The 26863-nt window shown below is 50.9% G+C and overlaps 4 non-coding genes across 4 annotated transcripts; 1 reads left to right on the forward strand and 3 right to left on the reverse strand.

The window, feature by feature from the left end:
- Positions 1-241: 241 nt before the first annotated feature.
- Positions 242-314, reverse strand: TRNAV-AAC. The gene has a single exon. It is a non-coding gene; the product is annotated as a tRNA-Val (tRNA).
- A 4097-nt stretch (positions 315-4411) lies between these two features.
- TRNAE-UUC lies at positions 4412-4483 on the reverse strand. The gene has a single exon. It is a non-coding gene; the product is annotated as a tRNA-Glu (tRNA).
- A 1430-nt stretch (positions 4484-5913) lies between these two features.
- On the reverse strand, positions 5914-5987 carry TRNAT-UGU. The gene has a single exon. It is a non-coding gene; the product is annotated as a tRNA-Thr (tRNA).
- Positions 5988-7594: 1607 nt separating this feature from the next.
- Positions 7595-7667, forward strand: TRNAC-ACA. Its single transcript has one exon. It is a non-coding gene; the product is annotated as a tRNA-Cys (tRNA).
- The last annotated feature ends 19196 nt before the right edge of the window (positions 7668-26863 follow it).

Raw genomic sequence — 26863 nt, forward strand, 5'->3', positions numbered from 1 at the left:
AATTAGCGTCCCAGACACCTTGTCTACCTGGGAGCTCTTCTGCTCTTCAACCAGCCCATTCATCCCACCAGCATTCCAGGAGGGAGCAGGAGGGGGAAAGCCACTTCACAGGCATTCAGAGAGGGACAGGAGACAAAAGTGAGAGCAGGGGAAGTATAACAGACCTTTTGAGCATAGAAATCACTGCTGCTCCTACAACAGCAGGGACAGGCCAGTAGGAGCTGGGAAAAACAAGCCCGCATGTTTCTGCCTGGTTTCGAACCAGGGACCTTTTGCGTGTTAGGCAAACGTGATAACCACTACACTACAGAAACTCTGTCATAGGCATCTCCCCCTCCCTTCGTAAGAACATAAGAATGGCCATACTGGGTCAGACCAAACGGCCATCCAACCCCGCATCCTATCTGCCAACAGTGGCCAATGCCAGGTGCCCCAGAGGGACTGAACCTAACAGGTAATGACCAAATGATCTCTCTCCTGCCATCCATCTCCACCCTCTGACAAACAGAGACTAGGGACACCATTCCTTACCCATCCTGGCTAATAGCCATTCATGGACTTAACCTCCATTCATTTATCTGCAAAAAGAAAGAGGAGTACTTGTGGCATCTTAGAGACTTACAAATTTATTTGAGCATAAGCTTTTGTGGGCTAAAACCCACTTCATCAAATGCATGCAGTGGAAAATGCAGCAGGAAGATATATACACAGAGAACATGAAAAAATGGGTGTTGCTATACACACTATAACAAGAGTGAGCAGTTAAGGTGAGCTATTATCAGCAGGAGAAAATAACCTTTTGTAGTGATTATTGGGATGGCCCATTTGCAACAGTTGACAGGAAGGTGTGAGTAACAGTAGGGGGACAAATAAACATGGGGAAATACTTTGACTTTGTGTAATGACCCATCCACTCCCAGTCTTTATTCAAGCCTAATTTAACGGTGTCCACTTTGCAAATTAATTCCACTTCAGCAGTCTCTCGTGGGAGTCGGGTTTGAAGATTATTTGTTGTAATATTGCGACTTTTAGGTCTGTAAATGAGTGACAAGAGAAACTGAAGTGTTCTCCAACTGGTTTTTGAATGTTATAATTCTTGACATGTGATTTATGTCCATTTATTCTTTTACGTAGAGACTGTCTGGTTTGGCCAATGTACATGACAGAGGGGCATTACTGGCACATAATAGCATATCTCACATTGGTAGATGTGCAGGTGAATGAGCCTCTGATAGTGTGGCTGATGTGATTAGGTCCTATGATGGTGTCCCCTGAATAGATATGTGGACAGAGTTGGCAACGGGCTTTGTTGCAAGGATAGGTTCCTGGGTTAGTGTTTTTTGTTGTGTGGTTGCTGGTAAGTATTTGCTTCAGGTTGGGGGGCTGTCTGTAAGCAAGGACTGGCCTGTCTCCCAAGATCTGTGAGAGTGAGTGATAGGTTGTAGATCCCTGATGATGCACTGGAGAGGTTTCAGTTGGGGGCTGAAGGTGACGGCTAGTGGGGTTCTGTTACTTTCTTTGTTGGGCCTGTCCTGTAGTAGGTGATTTCTGGGTACTCTTCTGGCTCTGTCAATCTGTGTTTTCACTTCAGCAGGTGGGTATTGTAGTTGTAAGAACAGCTGATAGAGATCTTGTAGGTGTTTGTCTCTGTCTGAGGGTTGGAGCAAATGCAGTTGTATCTTAGAGCTTGGCTATAGACAATGGATTGTGTGGTGTGCTCTGGTGAAAGCTAGAGGCATGTAGGTAAGTATAATGGTCAGTAGGTTTACGGTATAGGGTGGTGTTTATGTGACCATCGCTTATTAGCACTGTAGTGTCCAGGAAGTGGATTTCTTGTGTGGACTGGTCCAGGCTGAGGTTGATGGTGGGATGGAAATTGTTGAACTCATGATGGAATTCCTCAAGGGTTTTCTTTTCTATGGGTCCAGATGATGAAGATGTCATCAGTGTAGTGCAAGTAGAGTAGGGGCATTAGGGGATGAGAGCTGAGGAAGTGTTGTTCTAAGTCAGCCATAAAAATTTTGGCATACTATGGGGCCATGCGGGTACCCATAGCAGTGCCGCTGACTTGAAGGTATACATTGTCCCCAAATCTGTTATGAGTGAGGACAAAGTCACAAAGTTCAGCCACCAGGTTTGCCGTGACATTATCGGGGATACTGTTCCTGACGGCTTGTAGTCCATCTTTGTGTGGAACGTTGGTGTAGAGGCCTTCCACCTCCATAGTGGCCAGGATGTTTTTTTCTGGAAGATCACCAATGGATTGTAGTTTCCTCATTGTGAGCGCCCACAAAGGCGAGATGAATTTTTGCCTGCCTTGCTCAGCTTGACTTGCTTCCTCATCCCATTCCTGCGTTAGATCCTGGGTCGGCTGGTGGCTGAAGATGGTCCATTGTCTCAAGCGGTGCCAGAGCCTGACACAGTGCTCCCGGGCAGCCTTTGCTCTGCACATGCCGGCCGTGCACATTTGCAAATACTTTAAAGCTCCTGTCAGTAAGTTCTGGGGACAGTTGCTCACCATCAGAGGAAGCTCCCTAAAATTGGCCTGTCTCATCCAGTGGTACATTGACCTCTGTTCAGACTGAGCCAAATGTGGGGGGGCCTCGCTGCTGTGGTTGCCGCTGCTGTGAGGGTGGCCACTGTTGCGGATGAAGCCATCCTGCAAGCACCTTCCACCTAGCCACCCACTGAAAATCATGTAGGGTGTAAGGTGTGGGTAGAAGAACACTAGAGGGGGAGGGCATCCCCCTTCCCCCACTATTCGCCATCCCATATCCGGTGCTGCACCTAGGGGGGTAAAAAAAGTACGGCCATATCGGAAGAGTCAGTTGCGTTCTTTGCGGTTGCCCCACCATTCCCCTCGGGCCTGACCTGCCCTCCAGCTCAGCCACCACTGAAAATTGAAACACAAAACAGTAGAGCCGTACAAGGCTTCAAAGCCCACCAGGCCCAACCCCTCTTCTAATATGGCAGAAAAGCCACGCTTCTCCTGACTAGGTAGGGACGTCCTATGGCCCCACAAGAGGTGGAAGGCCATCGTGTTCGGTCTCAGTAGCACTCATGGAGCAGAGGGAAATACCTGGCTGAGGAAATTCACCACAGATGGGTCTTGAGCATCACAACCTTGTAGGTAATGACAAGGTCCACTTACGCCACCGGCTGAGCCATTCCTCACAGGCCAGCAACCATTTCTCCCAGTTCGCATTCCCCACCTCGTCCCCAACCGAACACTAGAAGGCCCAGCCATCAACCTGCCCACTCTTGCAGCCCTCCTCTTCCGCCCTGACTGATGGGGGGAGTATTGAGCCTCCCTCCCTTAGGCCCTTCAGCATCCCTGGGGAAGACCAACACTGCCCAAGTGACTTTGGGCCAGTAGGTCAACCAATAGGGCTGCCTCCCAGGCCAGGCTGCAGCCCAGCTTCAGGACTCAGAGGAAATGGAGCTCGCATCCCTACCTACAGGACTCCAGGCATGGCCAGGCTTCTGGATCAAACGTCCCCTCTTGTGCTCAAGTCACAACAGCTAGCGGGCAAAAGACAGGCTTTCATGGCATTGGAGAAAGCAAGATAGAGCCTTGGAAGAGCCCTTCTATCTGCAGCAGGATTAGCCTGTGTCAGTGATTAATGAGGTGGATCTAGTTGTAGATTGTTATTCATTCCCCACCTTGACAATTCACACAGTCCCTTTCCTACTCAAATCCCCAGCACCTCAGTGATCCTGGTAGCAGGGGTTGGGGCCTGAGATTTTCAGGGTCCTTTTTCCCCTCCACCTGGAGTGAACTCAGCTTTTCCCCCATCCCAGACTATCCATGAAATAACAACAGGAGCATAAAGAAAGAGGGGAGGGAACATCTCACGGCCAGGGCTGGATGTGCCCAGGGCCCCCTGCTTGTCCATTGTTTCCCTGGAATTTGGCCCCCTGCTTTGCACAAGGGACAGAGAAAGATCTTGCTGTTCCTGTGTCTGTTGAAAGAAAATTGTGCTTCTGTATGAAAGAGAGGCAGGAAATGGCCTCATGGTGGGACAATATCCTCAGGATTAAGACCTAAGAACTCAGGCTGAGAACTGATTTAACTCCACTCATCTGGGATTTAACAAATTGTCTTCCATGGAGCAGGGCCAGTTCCAGTGTTTTTGCCACCCCAAGTGGAAAAAAAAATAAAAAAGCTGCAATCAACTGCAGCTCAACCTCTGCTGCTTTTGGCCAAAAGTCCTTCCCTCTGAGAGGGACGAATTGCTGCTGAAGCCTCCCCTTTCCATTGGCCGCCCCAGGCACCTGCTTGCTGGGCTGGTGCCTGAAGCGAGCCCTGCCATGGAGACACTGGGAAGATGGGGGGAATCAGGAAAACACCACAGATTCATTTATGTTGTAAGTGAAGAGAAACAAAAGCAGTTTTGGTTTAAAGTCACTTTTCCCTGACTGGGAATTGAACGCAGACCTTGGCAGTGAAAGTGCCAAATCCTAACCACTAGACCACCAGGGAGGGGCAGATGCTGTTTTTCTTCTCACTTATGTTACACTTTCTTAGGCTACTTTCTATCCAATTTCTGAAGTTGCTCCATTGTCCATTCCCTGAGGTGCTAAGAGCAGAGAGTGCAGGAATCCCTGTACTCAGGGTCACAACCTGAGCCCAACTCAAGCTACTGAAACAAGCACAAATGATGCTTCCTCCAGCAGGATCACAGAGCCACACAAAGAAAACCCATGAGGAACAATCCTCCTCTGCCTTCATTTACCCCATCACAACCCTCTCAGCAGCCAACTCTTGTGGGAAGGACACTGAGCTGATAGGAGCTCTGGCATAGAGACCAAGGCAGGGATGTTGCACCCCTTCAGTGAGAGCTGGTCACATTCTGACTCTAGAGGAGGAGAGAAAGGCCATGGCCACATGAGGGGGCCACTATGTACCACAACATGGTTCTTTTTTGTGGGATGACTCTGAACACTGACTGATCTCCACTCCCTTGGATTTGAAGAGATGTTTAGTTATACACTTAGGAACCTATAAGGCTGAAGCAATTTTATGGATGGTGACACTATGATTGAAGGGTTATTTAATGTTGTAGAAATTGTTAAAAACACTGAGCTTAAACTGGAACTGCCTGTTATTAAAGGCTGGTTTCCCCACCTCAGTTCCATAAGCTCTGCTAGAAACACCCTGGGTTCTCTCCTGCCTCGGTGGGAACTGGAGGGAATCGTCCCCTGCTGCCCTTGGCTCCAGGCTGGTTTTTCTGGGGAGGGGACGTGGAATTGGTTTGTTTGCTGTTGAGAAGGGAGCCAGGCCAGTTCTCAGGAAACGAGAACTCCCAGCATCTTCCCAGCCCAGCCCAGGCTGCTGCCCTGTCCCAGCCTCTGTTCCCCTGGGGGCCCTGAGTGTTTGGCTCTAGAGCAGGCCAGGAGCAGCAGCTGAGGCAGAGGACAGCCTGGGCCGGGCAGATAAGAAGGAGTTTGGCAAGCAAAAAAGTAAAATGGCAGGGGAGTATTACCTTGGACTCAACAGCATTTCTCCATTGGTCTGTCTGCTTTGGGGCAGGGACAATAACACGTCCTGTTGCATTCGATATTTCAAAGGGCGGTTTAGGATTTTCATTCTCACACACGGTGCACAAAGGAGGACTCAACCTTTGCTGTAAACTAAACAAGCTGCCCACAGATTCTGGCAGCCACAATGAGCATTTGGGTGAGAGCTCAGACCTGCCCCTGTCCCAGAGGGAAGGGGTCATCTGTGTGGGGACTGGACCACTGACCTACCTGCTCCTAATTCCCAAACTTTCAGTAACTCTATTATCAGTGTCTGTGAGTGTAATTTAAACCATAAGAAAAACCACCCTGGGCCAGACCAAAGGCCCATCTAGCTCTGAAACTTCTCTTCTGACAGTAGCCAATAACAGGTACCCCAACAACCAGTCAACAAGGCACCACTGGGAGTTGAACCCAGAATCTCCTGTTTACAAAACAGACGCGTTAACCAGCTAAGCCATGGTGCCTGTGTGTGGCTAACGCACTCTGTCTGCCCACACCTGACTCCCTGCCATTGCCACCAGGGCCTGACAAGCTTTGCTTGTGTTTGGATTCTGCAAAGCAGAGGAGCAGGTGATGTTTTCCTTGCAAGTTGTGTGTGAGTGAATCTTTGGCCAGGTCTGCACTACAAAGTTGTTTCAGCAGAATGATATTGCTCTGGTGTGTGAAAAACACACAACGCTCCCTCGGTCGGCAGCTTGTGGCTGGTGCACACACTGCAATGCCACGTCTGGCGACAAAACTGCCCTGTTTTTCTGACAAAATAAAACGACTTCGATGAGAGGTCTAGAGCTTTTTGCAGCAAACTTAAAGTGACAGAGTGTCAGTGTAGATGCTGCTGTTCATTATATCACCATAACTGGCCTCTGCCAGTATCCCACAATGCCCGCCGTGAACTCGCCTGCCCTGCATTCCTGCTACAGAGGCTGGGCCCCTCCCCTTTCATCGCTCTGGGAAGTTCTGACAGCTGAGCCTGCTGCTCTGCTCCGGCAGCCAGGAGCAAATCACTGCCGTGGATGCTGCTCTCTCTGCGAACACAGAGCAGGTGGTGGGAGTTTCCTTACAGTGTAGGGGGGCCACTGGAATCCGAACTGTGACACGCCCAGGACACCCCTTCCCTCGAGGAGGCTCTTACCTTCTAAACAGGGATGGCTGTTTTCTAGTAAAATCGCGAAAAGGGAAGGAGAAAACTCGAAAGAGGTTCCTCCTGGCGCTCATGTACCTGAACCCGAATACTCTCTCAGTCCTCAAAGAGAGACCTGGAGAAGGAGACTTGCTGAAGCAAAGCCACAGGGGTCTCTGAGGTTTCCCTGGCCCCTCGCCCCTGTCTTGCCTGCCTGATGTCAGCATCTCTCTGTGAGGTCACCACCTCCCCACCACCTTTGACCAATAGTCTGAGGTCCTGCAAAAGGCCTTTGTGATGTCACTGCCACACCCCTCCCTTGCTGTGCTAATGTCCTGCCCCTGGCCAGGCACTTTGGAGGTTTGAGCTACTCCCTGTGGATCACCCCACTCAAGGAGCGTTCGTTCTAGGAAGCAAGCCGGCTAGACAGGAAAACATCAGACGCTGTTTGGATGGACAGGGTGGGTCTCAGGGGAGAGGCAGAGAGGGTGCGGGGGGGAACTGAACGCAATGCCCCAGATGTGGCCTCACCAGTGCTGAATAGAGGGGAATAATCACTTCCCTCGATCTGCTGGCAACGCTCCTACTAATCCAGCCCAATATGACCAGTTATCCATATTGAATGCAGACACAGCAATATTTGATACATTGGTTCCTGTCCGTTCAGGAGGTTATTTCCCACCTATTCATAAATAATGAAGATGCTCTAAGCGGAGGGGAGAGAACTGTCCCGTCCGTGCAGTTAACCCATCTCCCCGAGAGGTGGTAGCTATGTCAGTGGGGGAAGCTATGTTGGTGGGTGTGCAAGCTGTGGTATCTACATGTGTATATAAAGTTTAATCAAACCCCATTTTTAAAACCCCTGTGGCCTGGGAATAGAAAAGGAGCTCTCTGAGGCAGAGCCCATCCTTCAAAATCCTTAAGATCACGAACTTGCCAATGCAAATGTCATGGGGGTATAGCTCAGTGGTAGAGTGTTTAACTACAAATCAAGTGGTCCTTCGTTCAAATCCAAGTACCCCAATTTCTTCAATAAAAATAATTCTATTTCCAGGAGCTCCACTAAATAGGGATCCCTGAAATGAATGGACACACTCAATGTTTTCCTGTGCAAATGCATAAAGACCTAGCGAACATGTCCCCAGCTGAAATCAGTTCCAATCCTCTAAGTGTCTTGGTTTGTTTTCATCAACTAAACAAAGGCCCTTGAAGACACATTTGCAGGTTCTTGGCCTCCATGGGCTACAATGTGCAGAAGAACAAGAACCACATCCACATGGGAGGCATGGACTAGTCTGTATTACATTTGGTAAGTAAGTTGCCATTGGGACTGAAAACTCTACTGGAGGTGGACAGGAGCCTGTTACAAAACTAAAAGAACCAAGATTTACAAACTCCCTGTTACACATTCAATCCTCTCTTTGTGCACACGGCATCAACTGGGGCTCTAATAAATGGCAGCCTTCCTTTAACACAGATTGTTGTTCCTTGTGACTTTCAGATACATTCGAATGGCAGCTGTTCAGGGGTCATGTGCTGCTAGTTCAGAGCAGCAGCAGCAGAGTCTCTGTACGTTTACCAACCGTAGAGCTGGGTGTGTCTGCATCCACGTAACTGCAGAGTCAGTGTAGTCCCAGACAGTTAATTGCAGAGTCTCACTTTCTGGTTTCATTGATCATTTGGGTAGAAACAGCAACGGTTTGGTGGGGTTTTTTTTCCTCCTTCCTTTTCTCCTAAGGAATGTGTGATCTTGAGCATGTTAGTTTAAGTTCCCTGTGGGTCAGGAAAATTCCATCTCCTTGAAATAGCTGGGAAGTGACCTGTTTGTATAACCTAGAATAAAGGAGCTTTTGTAAAGCAGTTTCATCTTTAAATCTGCTGGGATAAAAATAGTAAATAGTAAATTCCACAGCCAGACACCAGGCCAGGATCAATTGATGGGGCCAGGGTCAATTAATTACAGAAGAAACAAACTCTTGGGAAGTAGCTGTAATTTGTCCCCAAACCTTTCCTTGTTCTCATATGCTATCAGGGATTCTCTTCTAGAGGGCAGAGTTAAGGTTATCTAGGCATGTACCCTCACTCTGTATTCCCTGTTTTTCCAGAGTTTGAGTTTTACTGAACTCGATGGTCTGGAAGGTAAGAGATAGTCACTGTCAAAGTTAACTCTGTGTTAACAAAGGTTTTGTTAGTGGCAAAAAATGTGACTAATCCCTCACTGCGGTAATTCCACTGACTTCAGTGTACTCTTTCCCCATTTCTAGTCCCAAAAAAATAAGCAAATTAAAAAAACCTTGAGACCTAAAATGCTGTGAGAAAATGGAAATTTTAGTAGCTCAAATAATTCAGTTTCTTCTGTGTCTTGTGTGTGTGTAAATGGCACAACACATTAATTTATAAGCACATCTTTCTTAACTTCTTTAAATATTCTGTAGTACATTGACTAGATCAGGTGGGTTGTTCAATGCAGGGAGGTTTTCATGCATTGCCCAATACATATTTTTCATATTATGTAAATGAACACAACTCATTGAACACAAAATTGTGTATTTCATGCTGTGAACTGTGTCGGTAGCTCAGATTAATAGGTTTATTTTCTCTCTCTCTCTCTCTGTGAGGCACAACAAAATAATTTAGTGATGCTGAAAATGTTCCCTTCTCCTCCAGAACTTCCTTGGAATCACCTTCCCTTTGTAGATTAATCTGCCCCTGTGTCTCTACAAGGAAAATATAGTTTCTATGAAAAAAACACAATTTTTTAATTAAAGGGGCTGAGACGGAATAGCCACATGATGGTGACACATCAGGAATGCAAAGCAACAGGTTTGTTGCCGGCTCAAAGGGCCCGAGGCGGAGCAACAGCAGGTTCGTTGCCCGGTGTGCGTCGCACTAATTAACACACCAGGGTGGAGAAGCAAACCACGTTTATTTGAGCTCAAAAAAAGGTGCCAGGGAGAAAAAGCATCTCAAATCCTGCACACCCGCTCGCAGGCGGGGTCCCAGCATTTATACCCCCCTTGTTTGTGTGAGCCTTTTGTTTGGTTTTCCCCCTCACCCCTCCCTTCCCAACAGCAGTTACTTTAAACATTACATCTCAGCGTGTTAGAAAAGTTCCCATTTGCATATTTATCTATGGCCTTCACGGCACAAACGCATGCAGATTTTCCTACCCCCTCCCCTCCTCCCGCCACTTTTGCTGTTTCAAACTGTCCTGCAGCTGCAAGCTGAGACAGCTGACAGTTACACATTTTGCTTGCTGTTTTGTTAGCATCTTAGGCTTTGGCTACACTTACACTTCAAAGTGCTGCCCTGGCAGCGCTGCCGCGGCAGCGCTTTGAAGCGCTAAGTGTAGTCAAAGCACCAGCGCTGGGAGAAAGCTCTCCCAGCGCTGTCCGTACTCCACCTCCCTGTGGGGAATAACGTACAGCGCTGGGAGCCACGCTCCCAGCGCTGGGGCTTTGACCACACTGGCGCTTTGCAGCGCCGCAATTTGCAGCGCTGGAGAGGGTGTGTTTTCACACCCTGCTGCAGCGCTGCAAATTTGCAAGTGTAGCCAAGCCTTTAGGCTGGTTAAAGTTCACAGCATGGAAGAACTTGGGTTCACTCAGGCCCAAATTCACAACTTTGGTTTACTTAGGCCTAGTGACACCAACAGGTTCCTGGTTTGCACATTGATGGTGACAAGGGATTGAACTCGACTCCCCTCTTTCTACAGACACATTTGTTTTATTCTCTGAGGTCAAACATAAGTTTAAATGTTGTACTTAGTCCTCTGCCTTGTAGCTTCAACAGCCGCAGATGCAAGATGAGTTACTGCAGAACAAAGAAATGTTTGCTCCGGTCACTAGGTCTGTGTTTCTATTGCTCGTTTGCTCTCTCCCCTTCCCTGATAAGGAGCAACGGTAAGAGAAGAAGAGGTTAAAACATGTGCTAGGTGGTGGCTGGGTTTGGATGACAAATTTAAAACCATCTCAGCGCCCTCTAGTGTGACACTGACACCATCAGATTCTCACCTTTCACTCACACTTCATTAATAACAGTTTCCCTGAAGTACTTTGCTATGATTATTTCAATGGCTCCTACACCGATACCTGCTGCCCCTTCTGGCTGGTTAATTGCACTATTTGGAACCTGCTCCTAACATTACACCTTTCCTGGGAGCAAGATTCAGAACTGCCCAAGGAAACCCCATTGGGTTTCAAGTGCAGCCCAGGCAGGGTGGCAAGGGGACAGCACAGGGGTCTCAGAGCTTCTTCTTCCACCTCACAGAGAGAAGGTTAAGGGGGGGCCACTAGTTATGACTCCTGGGTTTTAGTCCTGGCTGTGGGAGAAAAGGGGTGTTTAGTGGATTAGAGTTGGGGGCTTAGGAATCAAAGAGGAAACATCTCCCTTTTCAGCTTCAATGCACATTGAACAAGAACATGGCTTCTCATCTCTGAGGTTTCAGAGGAGCAGCCGTGTTAGTCTGTATCCTCAAAAAGAACAGGAGTACATGTAGCTCCTTAGAGACTAACACGTTTCTCAGGATCTGTTGCCATCATGTGGCCATTTCATTTCACTTCTTATTGTTAAAAGGTCTGGGTACTTCAGTGAGGCTAATCATCTAGTGGAACAAGCTCCGCACAGGATTTGGTTAATTCCCCATCACTGCCGTGTGTAAATGAAGACTGCAGCTCTTGCTGCAAGATACCTGGTGTGTGGGTGTCCCTGTTCCCGCTTCAGAACCTCTGGTACATGGCGCTTCCCTCCTCCCAGTTCAAGATCCCCATCATGTGGGTGCTCCCATCCAGGATCTCTGGTGGGTGCCTCTGTCCCCCACCCCATGAACTAGCTCCCGTGTGTGGTTTCCCCTGCCTGCCCCCAGGCTCTGTGGGTGTCTCTGTTCCCCTTTTCAAGGTCTGTGTTGCAGGGGGGCGTCCCTCACCCCAAGTCAGAATCCCCAGCGTGTGGGTGCTCCCATCCCCCCTCCAGGCTCTGCGGGGGTGTCTGTATAAAAAGAGACCATGTTTCACTGTCTTGCCCAGGCTACGCTGCAGGGGCTATTCACAGGTGCAATCCCACTATTGATTGGCACAGGAGTTTTGACTTGCTCTGTTTCTGACCTGGGCCGGTTCATCCCTCCTCAGGCAACCTGGGGACCCCAAGCTTCCCCGGGATCACCATATTGATGCCAAACTTAGTGCAGATACCTGATTGGCACAGCCCCCTGCAGCTCAAAACTCCTGAGCTCAAGTGATCCGCCGGCCTCAGCCTCCCCAGGCGCTGGGATCACAGGCTCAGCCACGGGGCCCGGCTGGTTACAAGGTCTCCCGCTTCCAATTTCAGGCTCAGCCTGGGAGCTCTGCATTCTGAGCGGGTGGAAGTGGAGCCTGGCACTGAGCTGATGCACTGAGGGTTATTTGCACTGTGCGCGTCACACGGAGGTGAAAACACGGGGCACAGATCTTTGAGCACAACCCTCGTCCTGAGGAATGGGGTCGGGGGGGCTGCATAAAGAGAGACCGGCTCTCCCTGGCGGGGCTACAGCGGCTCTTCACAGGAGCAGTCCCACTGCCAATTGGTACCAGAGTTTTGCCGGCCTCCTTTCCTGGGCTGGCTCCCCTCTCCCTAGGGGGAACTGGTGGCCCCAAACTTCCCAGAAACCAGCATAGCGAGGCCAACCTGAGCACAGACACCTGCTCAGCACCCCGGGGTGCAGCCCTGAACTCTGGCAATCAGCTACACTCAGCTGCCCACCCAACAAGTGTTACACGCAGGAGCCTTCGTGCCCCGCGTGTTCAGCTCCCTCCCAGCGTCAGCTTTAAACTCCGCTGCTCAGTTCTAAGCTTTGGCCACACGGGGGCAGCCCGGAGCTCAGCCAACGCCTCCCGTTGCTGGTTGCGTTTCCCGCTCCTCGTGGCAGGTTCACACCCCGCAGGCAGAGCTCTGAATCGGAGCCGAACCATTCCCCAAATCCAGCGCTTTAGCAGAAGCTTTGCTAGGAAAGCGCTGACGTCCCCAAGTAAAGTAAGAGCCAGAGCGCTGTGTCCAGGATCTTCTCTTGGGCCCCTCACCGTGGTGTCTGTCAGGTGCAAGGAGAAACCAGGGAAATGTTTTCATGGCGTTTCAGGGCAGAAGGGGCCATTAGCTCAGCTAGTCTGACCCCCGAATAACACAGAATTACACCATGACACACATTGATCCCACAGACCTTAGACAGACCAAAGCGTTTCAGCCCTCAGGAAGGAGGCTAAACTGGGTGCCAGAGGCAGCGAACAAGGGCCCCCAAGGCAATGGCAGGGAACTGACGAGGTGAAATATGCCCCGATGATCCCAGCAGGCGACCCACCCCCATGCTACAGAGGTGGGAGTCCCTGTTCCTCCTGCCCTTAAGAATCTCTGGTGGTAAGTGGGTCCCACAGTTCCCCAGATAAGAATCCTCCATGGGATTTCCCTGGCTTCACCTCCAGATAAGAACATTGTGTGGAGGGAGTGGGAGGAAGGTTGTCTGGCAGATATGTGTAAGCGGGGGAATGATCCCGCTATTGTGGGGAACTTTCCTGGCTTCTGTGTACCCCGGTGAAGTGGGCTAGCGAAAGGATCTGAGTCCTCGCTCCCACTTCCTTTACCCAGAGGCCTCCCTGCCCTTGAGGACTCTCCTGTTTGGCAGAGTTCTCGTAGCCCCAACAAGGCTGGGCCCAGGATTCCTGGGGGGCTCAACCCCCAACCCTGCTGTGGCCACCTAGGACAGGGGCTAAGGTGTCCCCACTCCGGGGTACCCTCTCTGCACTGGGCACCTCCCTGACCCACTGATTATTCCAGACAATTTAAAGCAAACACAAGTTGTTTACTTAACAATCAATTTGAAGAAAAGAATAAGAATAAATGGGAACAGTTACAGGGAAACACATCACCCTGCTCTGCGGCAGGGAACATTACAAACAATGTCTCTGGACATCAAGGCACTTTGCAGTCTGTTCCTTGTAGGCCCCAGGCCTCCTTCTCAGGCCCTGGCTGTGCTGCAGGGATGCTGTGGGTGGGACACTTGAAATGGTGGTGACCACACACCTCCGGGCTTTGGGTGGTGGGATCCTTCTTCCCAGTGCCAGCCCCCCGGCAGGTTAAAGTCCCCCTCCCAGCCTGGCCTGCATGGACCCTTGGCTGGGGGTGTCTTTTTGTGCTGGGCCCTTTGCCCAAGGTCCCCCCTTGGCTGGCCCCAGTTGCTCACTACACCTGGCTCTCTGGCTGCAGCTCCGCTCCCAGCACTGGGTCTGCTCTTTCTGCGCTGTGCCTCTGGCTCCAGCTCCGCTCCCAGCACGGGGTCTGCTCTTTCTGCACTGTGCCTCTGGCTCTCTGGCTGCAGCTCCGCTCCCAGCACAGGGTCTGCTCTCTCTGGGCTGTGCCTCTGGCTCTCTGGCTGCAACTCTGCTCCCAGCACAGGATCTGCTCTCTCTGCGCTGTGCCTCTGGCTCTCTGGCTGCAGCTCCGCTCCCAGCACAGGGTCTGCTCTCTCTGCGCTGTGCCTCTGGCTCTCTGGCTGCAGCTCCGCTCCCAGCACAGGATCTGCTCTCTCTGCGCTGTGCCTGTGGCTCTCTGGCTACAGCTCCGCTCCCAGCACAGGATCTGCTCTCTCTGCGCTGTGCCTCTGGCTCTCTGGCTGCAGCTCCACTCCCAGCACAGGATCTGCTCTCTCTGCGCTGTGCCTGTGGCTCTCTGGCTGCAGCTCCGCTCCCAGCACAGGGTCTGCTCTCTCTGCGCTGTGCCTCTGGCTCTCTGGCTGCAGCTCCGCTCCCAGCACAGGATCTGCTCTCCCTGGGATGTGCCTCTGGCTCTCTGGCTGCAGCTCCGCTCCCAGCACAGGATCTGCTCTCTCTGCGCTGTGCCTCTGGCTCTCTGGCTGCAGCTCCGCTCCCAGCACAGGATCTGCTCTCTCTGCGCTGTGTCTGTGGCTCTCTGGATCTGGCCCGGCTCTGCTTTCCAGCTCAGCTTGGGCCCCTGCTTTCTCCTTAGCTCGGCCCCACTCCATCTGACTCCGGCACATTCCTGCTCACACTGAGGACGGGACCCACCCTGGCCTTCTGTCTTCCTGATTAGCCGGCCTGCCCTGTCAATCAGGCTGACCTGGAGCATTGGCCTCTTGCCATTGTTCCTGGGGACTGTCAGTCTCAGGGTCCTGATTTGCCATCGATCCCTCCCCTTTTAGTGCTGGGAGCTAGCAACCAAAACACCCCCACTGAATGTTAGTAAGGGGGCAACAGTCCCCTTACATTCCCCCCTGCTAAAATTCTGCACAGCCACAATATTCACACCAGTACATCCGGGCCCCATAAAAACAACATAAATCCACATCATATTATATTAAAAACCCATTAACAATTACGAAAAGGACATTCAACATAGTTAACACTCCATATCTACTTCTTAATACTATACATAACAATATTTATTAACACACTACATAGAACCAATAACATAATTATCTCTAAGTCTAACAGGAAGTACACCTTTATTAGCCCTCTGGGACCTTCTTAAGACTGGTGGTTCATTACCCATATTTTCTATTTTCCTGTCCTTGGGTAATACTAGGTCAGTTTGAGGGATCTGCCCATTCTCATTAGGGTTTGGGTTTACCCCATTGGTTTCAGTCTCCTCGGGAAATTCTGCACTATGCCTCTTACGAGCCCTGGTCAGATTAATAGTCCAACGCTTTAGCTGGTCCCTATGTACTACTCTCTCTGCACCTCCTTGTTCAGGCTGGTTAGCATACACTGGCAGTTCGGGATTGTTGTGGGTGACCACAGTGTGGGGATTTGGCTTCCATTTGTCCTGTATTTTATTACATCTCCGGCGTCTACTGCTACGAACTGGTGCACAGTCACCAGATTGGATGAGAGCCCCACTGGACTTGCGATCATAAGTCCTTTTCCTACTTTGGGCTGTGTCTTTAGTTGTACTGAGAGCAACTTTCCAGGCTATCTTCAGCCTGTCATGGTGACCTTTGACTTGGTCATCATAACTGGTCACCTCATCCTTAGAAACGATTTCTTGATGCTTCTCTGGCAACGCCCTTATGTTAGCCACATGTGCAGGAATCAGCCCTTGGCGTGCCACTTGAACAGGAACTGGCAGTCTCCCATCACATCTTTCTTGAAGAAAGGTAACTCGTCCTCCCTTCTCCCTCATCACCTGCAGCTCATTTTCTGGTACACAGCGGTGTTCATCAAGGATCTTCCCTTTCCACGGAGGAATAATGGTCTTCCGTTTTCTGCCCACTTTAACATTTCCAATATGCCTTGTGGGTCCCAGGGAATGACTCTACCTCTCCGCTCGAGCCAGTACTCTACTCAGCACAGCATTCTTCGTATAGTGCTCGTGACAGTTCATCCTCCTGGTTCCTTCTCCTGGTAAGAGTAGCTCCTTCAGCTCACTAATGATGTTCATTCCTAGAATCCCTGGGACTTCTTCTCCCATATGGCTCCCTTTTGAGGCTTTGTCTTTCAGGATGAAGATGCATTTTCCTGGCAGCGTTTGGCCCATATACTCTATGTCTGCTTCAAGGCACCCCACCACTGGGATTGCCAGTCCATTAACAGCTGTTAGATGTATAAACCGTGTGCTGTGCATGGTCAGGTCCTTGTCCTTCAAATATTTTTTAAAATGCGACTCTGTAATGGTGGTGACTTTGGAGCCAGTATCTAACAAACATCTGGTCTTCACCCCTGCTATACATACTTCAGCAGTTAGACAGTCTCCAAATGCTCGCTTACAGAAGTCGCTAGATATGCTGGCACTGACCACGTTCCTCTCACTGTATGCAGAGGGATTTTCCACCAAGGACAGGCCTAGGAATCCTTCTGCCACTGCTTGGCCTTCTACTCTAGATGGACCACTCACTCCTGGTGCCCCATTGGTTTCGAGTGCCTGGGACTCTGTCCTCCTACTCAGTGAACATTCTCGGCTAGTATGTCCTGGCCTGTCACAAGTGTAACAAATGTATCTTCCCAGCTCATCCTTCAGTGGGGCTCTTCGGGATCCCGGTGCCCTTGGATGCTTTGGCATACTAATGGGATTTTTTTCTTTCATCAACTCGGTCATCGCTTTCAGCATCTCCCCCTGTTGGACTATCAGTTTTTGGACAGCTTCACTTAAGCTTTCCAATGTTAGCTCTGTTTGGGGCAGGGCCTTTCCAGCAGCTGCATTCACTAGGCCCTCACTTTGTGTACGGGGCTTAGGCTTGGCTGTCTCTGCCACAGGAACTTCCTCTTCTTCTGACCACATAATGGCAGCCTGCATGAGTTGATGGAGCTTCTTACTGGGCTCTTCCTTAAACCTCCTTTTCATTTCACGTCGGAGGGAGTCATGACGAAGCCCCAACACCAACTGCTCTTTCAGAGCTGTATCTGGGTCTGGAACTCATTGAGGGTCTCGCCGCTCCACTTTACTCATTCTCTCCTGGAGGTCATATGCATATGCCCGGATAGTTTCACCAGGCTCCTGCTTTCTCTCAAAGAACTCCTTTAGTCGGGTTCCAACAGGTACCTTGTCTCCATACACTTCTAGAAGGAGTTCAAATACCTTTTCCACATCTTTCTTGTGTGCCACTGCCATGAACTTCACTGTGGCCTTGGCCTGGCCCTTGAGGTGCTCCTCTATGAAGTCCACATGATCTTCTTCAGGTACTCTTAGCACACCCAGAGCCGCCTTCACAGACTTGACCCACTCCTCTACCGTAATGTCTCCTGGTCTAGTTGGGAAGCCACCAAACTCCGTGACCTTCCACTCCCGTGGGACATAAATAGTAGGGGGTTTCTTAGCTTCTGCTGCCTGTTGGTCTATCACTGCCTTAGCCAGTGATAAGGCTTCTCTCTGTTCAGTTCTAGCTTGTTGTAATGCCTCCGCTTGGTCTGATAATTTGTGCTGAAGTTCAGCAAACTGGGTTCGTAGTTCTTCAATTCCAGCCATGGTAGAGTGCTCAAACAGGCCTGGACAGTGCTACTAGAACTCAACCAGTAAACCAATGGGGTGGACCCTGTGGATAGGATCCTGTTAGTGACGCCAATTATGTAAGCGGGGGAATGGTCCCGCTATTGTGGGGAACTTTCCTGGCTTCTGTGCTACCCCGGTGAAGTGGGCTAGCGAAAGGATCTGAGTCCTCGCTCCCACTTCCTTTACCCAGAGGCCTCCCTGCCCTTGAGGGCTCTCCTGTTTGGCAGAGTTCTCGTAGCCCCAACAAGACTGGGCCCAGGATTCCTGGGGGGCTCAACCCCCAACCCTGCTGTGGCCACCTAGGACAGGGGCTAAGGTGTCCCCACTCCGGGGTACCCTCTCTGCACTGGGCACCTCCCTGACCCACTGATTATTCCAGACAATTTAAAGCAAATACAAGTTGTTTACTTAACAATCAATTTGAAGAAAAGAATAAGAATAAATGGGAACGGTTACAGGGAAACACATCACCCTGCTCTTTGGCAGGGAACATTACAAACAATGTCTCTGGACATCAAGGCCCTTTGCAATCTGTTCCTTGTAGGCCCCAGGCCTCCTTCTCAGGCCCTGACTGTGCTGCAGGGATGCTGTGGGTGGGACACTTGAAATGGTGGTGACCACACACCTCCGGGCTTTGGGTGGTGGGATTCTTCTTTCCAGTGCCAGCCCCCCGGCAGGTTAAGGTCCCCCTCCCAGCCTGGCCTGCATGGACCCTTGGCTGGGGGTGTCTTTTTTGTGCTGGGCCCTTTGCCCAAGGTCCCCCCTTGGCTGGCCCCAGTTGCTCACCACACTCTGGCTCTCTGGCTGCAGCTCCGCTCCCAGCACAGGATCTGCTCTCTCTGGGCTGTGCCTCTGGCTCTCTGGCTGCAGCTCCGCTCCCAGCACAGGATCTGCTCTCTCTGGGCTGTGCCTCTGGCTCTCTGGCTGCAGCTCCGCTCCCAGCACAGGATCTGCTCTCTCTGGGCTGTGCCTCTGGCTCTCTGGCTGCAGCTCCGCTCCCAGCACAGGATCTGCTCTCTCTGGGCTGTGCCTCTGGCTCTCTGGCTGCAGCTCCGCTCCCAGCACAGGATCTGCTCTCTCTGGGCTGTGCCTCTGGCTCTCTGGCTGCAGTTCTGCTCCCAGCACAGGGTCTGCTCTCTCTGCGCTGTGCCTGTGGCCCCTATGGATCTGGCCCGGCTCTGCTCTCCAGCTCAGCTTGGGCCCCTGCTTTCTCCTTTGCTCGGCCCCACTCTGTCTGACTCCGGCACATTCCTGCTCACACGGAGGACGGGACCCACCCTGGCCTTCTGTCTTCCTGATTAGCCGGCCTGCCCTGTCAATCAGGCTGACCTGGAGCATTGGCCTCTTGCCATTGTTCCTGGGGACTGTCAGTCTCAGGGTCCTGATTTGCCATCGATCCCTCCCCTTTTAGTGCTGGGAGCTAGCAACCAAAACACCCCCACTGAATGTTAGTAAGGGGGCAACAGTCCCCTTACATATGTAAAGGGGGACTGTGTCTCCCTGTCTGGCCCAGGCTCCTGGGAGGAAGTGATCTCAGTGTGTCTGGCTGTCTCCATTCCTCCCACCCATAAGAATCCCTGGTGTGTGGGTGCACCCTAGACAATTAAGGATATCTGGTGGGTGGGTGTCTCTCTCCCCCTAGTCAGGATCTCTGGGACGTGCCTGCATAAAAAGAGACTTTGACTCACCCAGGCTGGGCTGCCATCATGGATCAGACCAGGTCCTTCTGTGGAGGGTTTGCGTTCCTCCAAGGACGTGATCTCAGTGTGTGTGGGTGTCCCTTAACAATCCTTAACAATCCCTGGTGCGTGGGTGCACTGGGCCCCACTACAATCCCCTCTGTCTTACCCCCCATGAGGGATCCGGTGGATGTGGGTGTTCTCCATGCTACTGGGGGTGCTTGGTGCCCCTGTCCCTCCTGGTTAATAGTGCAGTGTGTGGGTGTACCCCCATCGGTTAAGGATCCGTGTTGTGCGGATGCCCCCGTTCTTCTCATTAAGAATGGTGCAACGGAGCATATGGGTGTGTCCCCCACCCCATGAACTAGCTCCCGTGTGTGGTTCCCCTGCCCCCATCCAGGCTCTGTGGTGTGTGGGTGTCACTGTTCCTCTTTTCAAGATCCGTGTTGCAGGGGGGCATCCCTCCCCCCAAGTCAGAATCCCCAGCGTGTGGGTGCTCCCATCCCCCCATCCAGGTTCTGCGGGGGGGGTAGGGGTGTCTAAAAAGAGACCGTGTCTCACTGTCTTGCCCAGGCTACACTGCAGGGGCTATTCACAGGTGCGATCCCACTACTGATCAGCACAGGAGTTTTGACCTGCTCCGTTTCCGACCTGGGCTGGTTCACCCCTCCTTAGACAACCTGGAGACCCCAAGCTTCCCTGGGATTACCATATTGATGCCGAGCTTAGTGCGGACACCCGATCGGCACAGCCCCCTGAGCTCAAGCAATCCGCTGGCTTCAGCCTCCCCAGGCGCTGGGATCACAGGCACCAGCCACAGGGCCCGGCTTGTGTTATAGCTTGGCAGCTGGAGCTTTAAACTCTGCTTGTGAGCTCTGTGCCTTGGCCAGACGGGGACAGCCTGGAACTGGAAAATGCTCCTGCTTCCCCCGCCCCTGTCTCATGTCGAGCAGCAGGCGCCGCTCTCCTCCCAGGTAAGATCCCGGATGTTTCGGTGCCCCCTTCCCCCGCCCAGCTGTCCGGGTACCTCTGCCCCCCATACAGAATCCTGGGTGTGTGGGTGTCCGTCCCTCTGCAGAGGATCCCGGAGTGTGGATGCCCTTGTCCCCCCCCTACAAGATCCTGGTTGTGTGGGTGCCACTCTCCCCCACCAGTAGATCTCTGGTGGGTGGGTCCCCAGGGTGTGAGCGCTCCCATCCCCCGATACAGGCTGGGGGTGTGTGTAAAACTGGCTCTCCCTGTGCTGCCCAGGCGGTGCTACAGCAGCTGTTCACAGGGGCAGCAACCCCACTGTCAACCTGCAGCTTTAACCTGCTCCAGAGGTGACCTGCTTCACCCTCCTTTGGGAGCCCGGGGACCCCGAACTTCCCAGAGTCACCTGATCGATGCTGAGCTGAGCTGTCCCTTGTGCAAAGCAGGAGGCCAAATTCCAGGGAAACAATGGACAAGCAGGGGGCCCTGGGCACATCCAGCCCTGGCCGTGAGATGTTCCGTCCCTTTTTCTTTATGCCCCTGTTGTTATTTCATGGATTGTCTGGGATGGGGGAAAAGCTGAGTTCACTCCAGGTGGAGGGGGAAGAACCCTGAAAATCTCAGGCCCCAACTCCTGCTACGAGGATCACTGAGGTGCTGGGAATCTGCATGGGAAAGGGACGGTGTGAATTGTCAAGGTGGGGAATGAATAACAATCTACAACAAGATCCACCTCATTAATCACTGACACAGGCTAATCCTGCTGCAGATAGAAGGGAAACTGAGAGTGATTCTTTGCTGTTCAGCCATGGAAACAGTGACCCAATTGCACCGCAGTGAATGTGCTGGGGAAAGCTGGACTTTACAGGCAGGTGGAAAGAGCAGATCCTAGAAACACCTGGAGCTCCCCACACCACTTCTGCCACCGGGGTCAGGTGTTGAGCGACTCACAGCGCCCCTCCCCTCCCATTACATTCCAGGAGGGGGTGGCAGCACCCCCCACCCAATGCAGGGGAGAGGGCTGAGTGTATCTCTGCACCCTGAGCCCAGGGCACCCACTCTCTCTGCCCCACACATCGAATCTGGCCTTGCAGCAGAGTGACCCCTAAGAACCAGCAACTTCCAGGACAGCAGATTTGGCCTCAGAGCAGGGAATGTGTCCCTCATGCTGCTTTTAGGCCACTAGGTGCTCTGGAAACAGGAGGGCTCTGAATGTAACCTATAGCACAAATGGCCCATCTGGGGATGTAGCTCAGTGGTAGAGCACATGCCCAGAGGTCCTGGGTTCAATCCTAGCATCTCCAGGTTCTTTTCACCCTGCTGCTTTGCTCCTGCCCTGCAGGAGTTTCAATCCTGCTCAGTGAGGGGCAAGTGCCAACTGCATGGAAGGTCTGGGGGGGGTTTCTGCTCCTAAGTCTCCTCTGCACATTTAAGATTCCTACCTGCTGTGCTGCTTGGGACAAGGGTAGATGAGAAGGGCGAATCCTCCAGCACTGGAGGGAAAGGTCCCATCTGCACAGACTGAGAGGCAAAGACTAGACTTATTTCTTGTCTGGGCCCAATATTTTCACCTGCTATAGCCCTTGTTCCAGCTCAGGTGGTAGCTAGGGGATGTCTCATGACTGCAGCATGTTTGTTCAGTTCCACCCTCTTATAGAGCTTTGGTACAAGGCAGGAATCTTTTGTCTCTCTCCTGGGGAAGAGCCCCAGGTTTAAGATGGATTCCTGTACCAGGTGACATGGTCACATGTCCCGTGAGACACCCCCCCCCCCCCAAGCCTTCATTCTTCCTGGCCTGACTCACAGATGGTGCAGGACAGAGCCATCTCCAGTCAATTGTCCTGGTTAATGGGAGCCATCAAGAGTCCAAACCACTATTAATGGCCCACATTTTGCATCATTACAACAGGACCTCAGAGTTATAGTTCATATTTCTAGTTTCAGATCCAAGAATGATCGGTTCATACAAATAGGATGAACACACACCGTAGATTATAAGCTTTGTAATGATACCTTACAAGAGACCTTTTGCATGAAGCATAGTCCAGTCACTTTATATTCACACTCATTAGCATATATTCATAAAATCCTATGGAGTGCAACGTCACAGCAGGGAAAGGGTTTTACTGCGGCACCTGGGAGCAGTTGAGTTTCATGTTCAGGCTGTGGTATGAGTTCCTCCAGGTTTCCCCTAAGCACACAGGGACCTTCGTGGGTGCTCTCGATACAGGAATGGCCCCGACATGATAAAGTGATGGGAATTGCATTTTCCTTTTTTATTTCTGTATTTCCAATGACATTTCTGTTTGTGATTTCATTTTGCTTTGTATAACTGTGTTTTCTCCTGGATTTGATATTTAACAAAAAAAAGAATATGGCCTCAGGGCACCAGATGGAGGAGCAGGCGGGGCTAGGACTGCTAAGAGAGCGAGAGTAGCAGGTTTTCTGTATAGTTTCCTGCCCTCATTTTTCTTGACTAGTTTCTCTTCTGTACAAAATTTGCTTTTTGTAGAGTGTGAGCCTGGCTAGCTCAGTTAGCAGCGCATCAGCCTTCTAATTTGAGGGTCCAGGATTCAAGTCCCTGGTGAGGCAAAGAAACACTTTCCCCCTGTGACATCCCCAAAGAGTTTCAGAAGGACTCTCCTTGACTTTAGTTTTTCCTTTTCAGGACATGGCCTTTCCCAGGAAGGGCCCTTTACTGCCTGGGACTGAAGGTGCTACTGCCTCACCTGTCCACTGGCCTCACAGTCTGGAGGAAGAAAGGCCTCTGGGCCTGCAGCAAAGTGCTGGGTGCTGACTTTTTCAGCAAATGCAGGGCTGGCCAGAGAGGCATGTTCCCACTGAGTCCTCCCTGCCAGAAAAAATTGTCCCCAGACACAGGGGCGGCTCCAGGCCCCGGCACACCAAGCACATGCTTGGGACAGCAAGCCACGGGGGGTGCTCTGCCGGTCACCGCGAGGGCGGCAGGAAGGCTGCCTTCGGCGGCCTGCCTGCGAAGGGTCCGCTGGTCCTGCGACTTCGGCGGACCTCCCGCAGGCAAGCCGCTGAAGGCAACCTGTCTGCCGTGCTTGGGGCAGCAAAATGCCTAGAGCCGCCCCTGCCCACAGAGTCCTCCCTGCTAGAAGTCTACAGTAATCAACAGGTGCTCTGCTGGTCCCATGGTGTAAGGGCCAGCACTCAGGACTTTGAATCCTGCAATCTGAGTTGAAGTCTCAGTGGAATCTGAGAACAATTCCTGGGCCACAAACCCTGTTGGGTCTTCCAAAGCTCTATCTTGCTTTCTCAAAGGCCACGAAAACCTCTACAAAAGGTTTTTTCTCCCATGGATAATAGCTCACCTTAACTGATCACTCTCATTATAGTGTGTATGGCAACACCCAATTTTTCATGTCCTCTCTGAGTGTGTGTGTGTATTTTCCACTGCATGCATCCAGTGAAGTTAGTTTTAGCCCAGAAAAGCTTATGCTCAAATAAATTTGTTAGTTTCTAAGGTGCCACAAGAACTCCTTGTTCTTTTTGCAGATAAATTAATGGAGGTTAAGTCCATGAATGGCTATTAGCCAGGATGGGTAAGGAATGGTGTCCCTAGCCTCTGTTTGTCAGAGGGTGGAGATGGATGGCAGGAGAGAGATCACTTGCTCATTACCTGTTAGATTCAGTCCCTCTGGGGCACCTAGCATTGGCCACTGTTGGCAGATAGTAAAGGTCCATCCAACCTCACATCCTATGTGGGAATCAGGAAAATTATTAGAGAAAAAAAAGTATTGATAGCCCTAGAGGTGTTTATGTTGTTGATCTCCCTTGCAGATTCTCTGATGACTAACATGGGCTAAGTGCCCACAGAAGGTTTTCCCGCACTCACTGCATTTATAGGGTCTCCCACCGGTGTGGATTCTCTGATGTTTAGAAAGGCTTGAGCTGCGAGTGAAGTTTTTCCCGCACTCACTGCATTCATAGGGCCTCTTCCCTGTGTGGATTCTCTGATGCCTAATAAGGTCTGAGCTGGTAATAAAGGTTTTCCCACACTCACTGCATTCAGAGGGCCTCTCCCCTGTGTGGATTCTCTGATGTTGAGAAAGGGCTGAACTGTTAGTGAAGCATTTTCCACACTCACTGCATTCATAGGGCCTCTCCCCTGTGTGGATTCTCTGATGTGTAATAAGGTGTGAACTGCGACTGAATTTTCCCCCACATTCACTGCATTCATAGGGCCTCTCCCCTGTGTGGATTCTCTGATGTTGAGAAAGGGATGAGCTGTCAGTGAAGCATTTTCCACACTCACTGCATTCATAGGGCCTCTCTCCTGTGTGGATTCTCCGATGTTGATAAAGGCCTGAGCTGCAAGTGAAGCATTTTCCACACACACTGCATTCATAGGGCCTCTCCCCTGTGTGGATTCTCTGATGGGTAAGAAGGTTTGAGCTGTGACTGAAGGTTTTCCCACACTCAATGCATTCATAGGGCCTCTCCCCTGTGTGGATTCTCTGATGTCGAGAAAGGGATGAGCTGTCAGTGAAGCATTTTCCACACTCACTGCATTCATAGGGCCTCTCCCCTGTGTGGATTCTCTGATGGACAAGAAGGTTTGAGCTGCTAGTGAAGTTTTTCCCACATTCACTGCATTCATAGGGCCTCTCCCCTGTGTGGATTTTCTGATGGGTAAGAAGGTGTGAGCTGCTAGTGAAGTTTTTCCCACATTCACTGCATTCATAGGGCCTCTCCCCTGTGTGGATTCTCTGATGTTGAGAAAGGCCTGAGCTGCTAGTGAAGCATTTACCACATTCACTGCATTCATAGGGCCTCTCCCCTGTGTGGATTCTCTGATGTTGAGAAAGGCCTGAGCTGCTAGTGAAGCATTTACCACACTCACTGCATTCATAGGGCCTCTCCCCTGTGTGGATTCTCTGATGTTGAGAAAGGCCTGAGCTGCTAGGGAAGCATTTTCCAAACTCAGTGCATTCATAGGGCCTCTTCCCTGTGTGGATTCTGTGATGCTTTATAAGGATGGAGCAATCACATACGTTTTCCCCAAACTCAGTGCATGTATTTTTTCTCTTTCTGCTGAGGATTTCCTGTTGTGTTGTGGTTTCCTTGAGGTCCTTCTGAGTTTTCTGACAGGAAATACATTTACCCACTTTCTCCCCTGGCTGGTTTCCCTGCTCTCCTTCTGGTCTGTGCTGAATGTCATGGGATTTTTCCGGCTTATGACTCCAGGACACATTCCTTTTCGATCTTTGTGATAATTCTCTGTGTTTATCCACTTGCTCAACATTTTCCTGCTGAGAATTCTGCTCCTCTTTCTCACATACCATTGCGTCACCTGCTGTGATACAGACAGAAACCTCAAACACGGATGGAAAGGGGAAGGCCAAACCAATACAAGTACTGGAGAGAGGTCAAATAAAAATCAGGAACTGAACTCCCCCAAGTTCTTCCCCAAACAGGAGAGAGGAGGGGATCAATTCAGGCTTCACATCCCATCCAAATTCACAGGGGGAAGGGAGGAAGCTACTGCCTGGTGTCTGCTAGTGTCTACAGGAAGCCATGAGCTATATTTACCCTAAGGATACGACCCCTGCTAGGGACAATATTGAACTGAGAGACCTTCCAAGGGCATTGTAGGGCATCCCAGATGTTTCCTTCAGGCACTTACAGATTCTGAGTTGGTTTAATATTGCCTCACCTGTGCAGGGAGCTCTCAGGATCTCTCTTTCCTCTGAACCCTGGAGGTCTGGGACCCATGGCTCTTCCCCTTGTTCCAGCTGGGAGATCACATCAGGTTGGGAAATTGGAAACCCTGCTCAGATGAAAGAAAACAAAGGAGGTCACTTGATTTCATAACTTTGTCATAAAAAACATTCTATTAATTTAACTTCAGTGCTTAGTGTGACGGGTGTGCCTGGGGCAGTCCACACTGAAAATGCCAGGGTCAGGGCAGGATGAAAAAGGGAGAGCAGATGCTCCCAAAACTGGTGGTTAACACTGAAGTTAAACTCACTGACCAGTCACAAACTGTGCTTCTGATCCCACACACGGGTTATCGAAAAGCTGAAAAAAGAAATCACATGGCCCCTTTATTGCATTCCAGTTCTCCGACTCCCAATCAGCACCTAGGTCCAGTACAGTGAGAGGTTATTTAAAAACTCTGCTCATATACAAAATGTTTTTCTGACCCCAAAAGGTCAGCCACATTACAAGATCACTATAGGTTTGGATCTTACCCAAAAGACCACACTGCCAGCCAATCCTTTAGCATGGAAAGACAAGACAGGACACGACACAAAAAACGTTGTTAAATGGGAAAGCAGTGAGATGCATTCCAAAATCTATATATCAGGTTATTAGCAGTATTGTTGAGCTGCTGGCTTGAAAGTCCGTCTGGAACACATCCACAAGTTCGATGGGTCTTTCAGTCCTTTGTTCCAGGCTTCAATTTGTAGAGAAGTTGCTCCAGAGGTAAGAAGAGGGATTGAAGACAAAATGGAGATGATGCAGCTGCCCTTTATATTCCCTTTGCCATGTGGCTTGTACTACCTGTCTCCCAAACACAAGCTTCACAGCACAGGGCATGGAAAAGCCTCGGAAGTCTCAGCACACAGACATA

The sequence above is a fragment of the Mauremys reevesii genome, linkage group 12 (assembly GCF_016161935.1).
Source record: "Mauremys reevesii isolate NIE-2019 linkage group 12, ASM1616193v1, whole genome shotgun sequence".
Classification (NCBI taxonomy): Eukaryota; Metazoa; Chordata; order Testudines; family Geoemydidae; genus Mauremys; species Mauremys reevesii.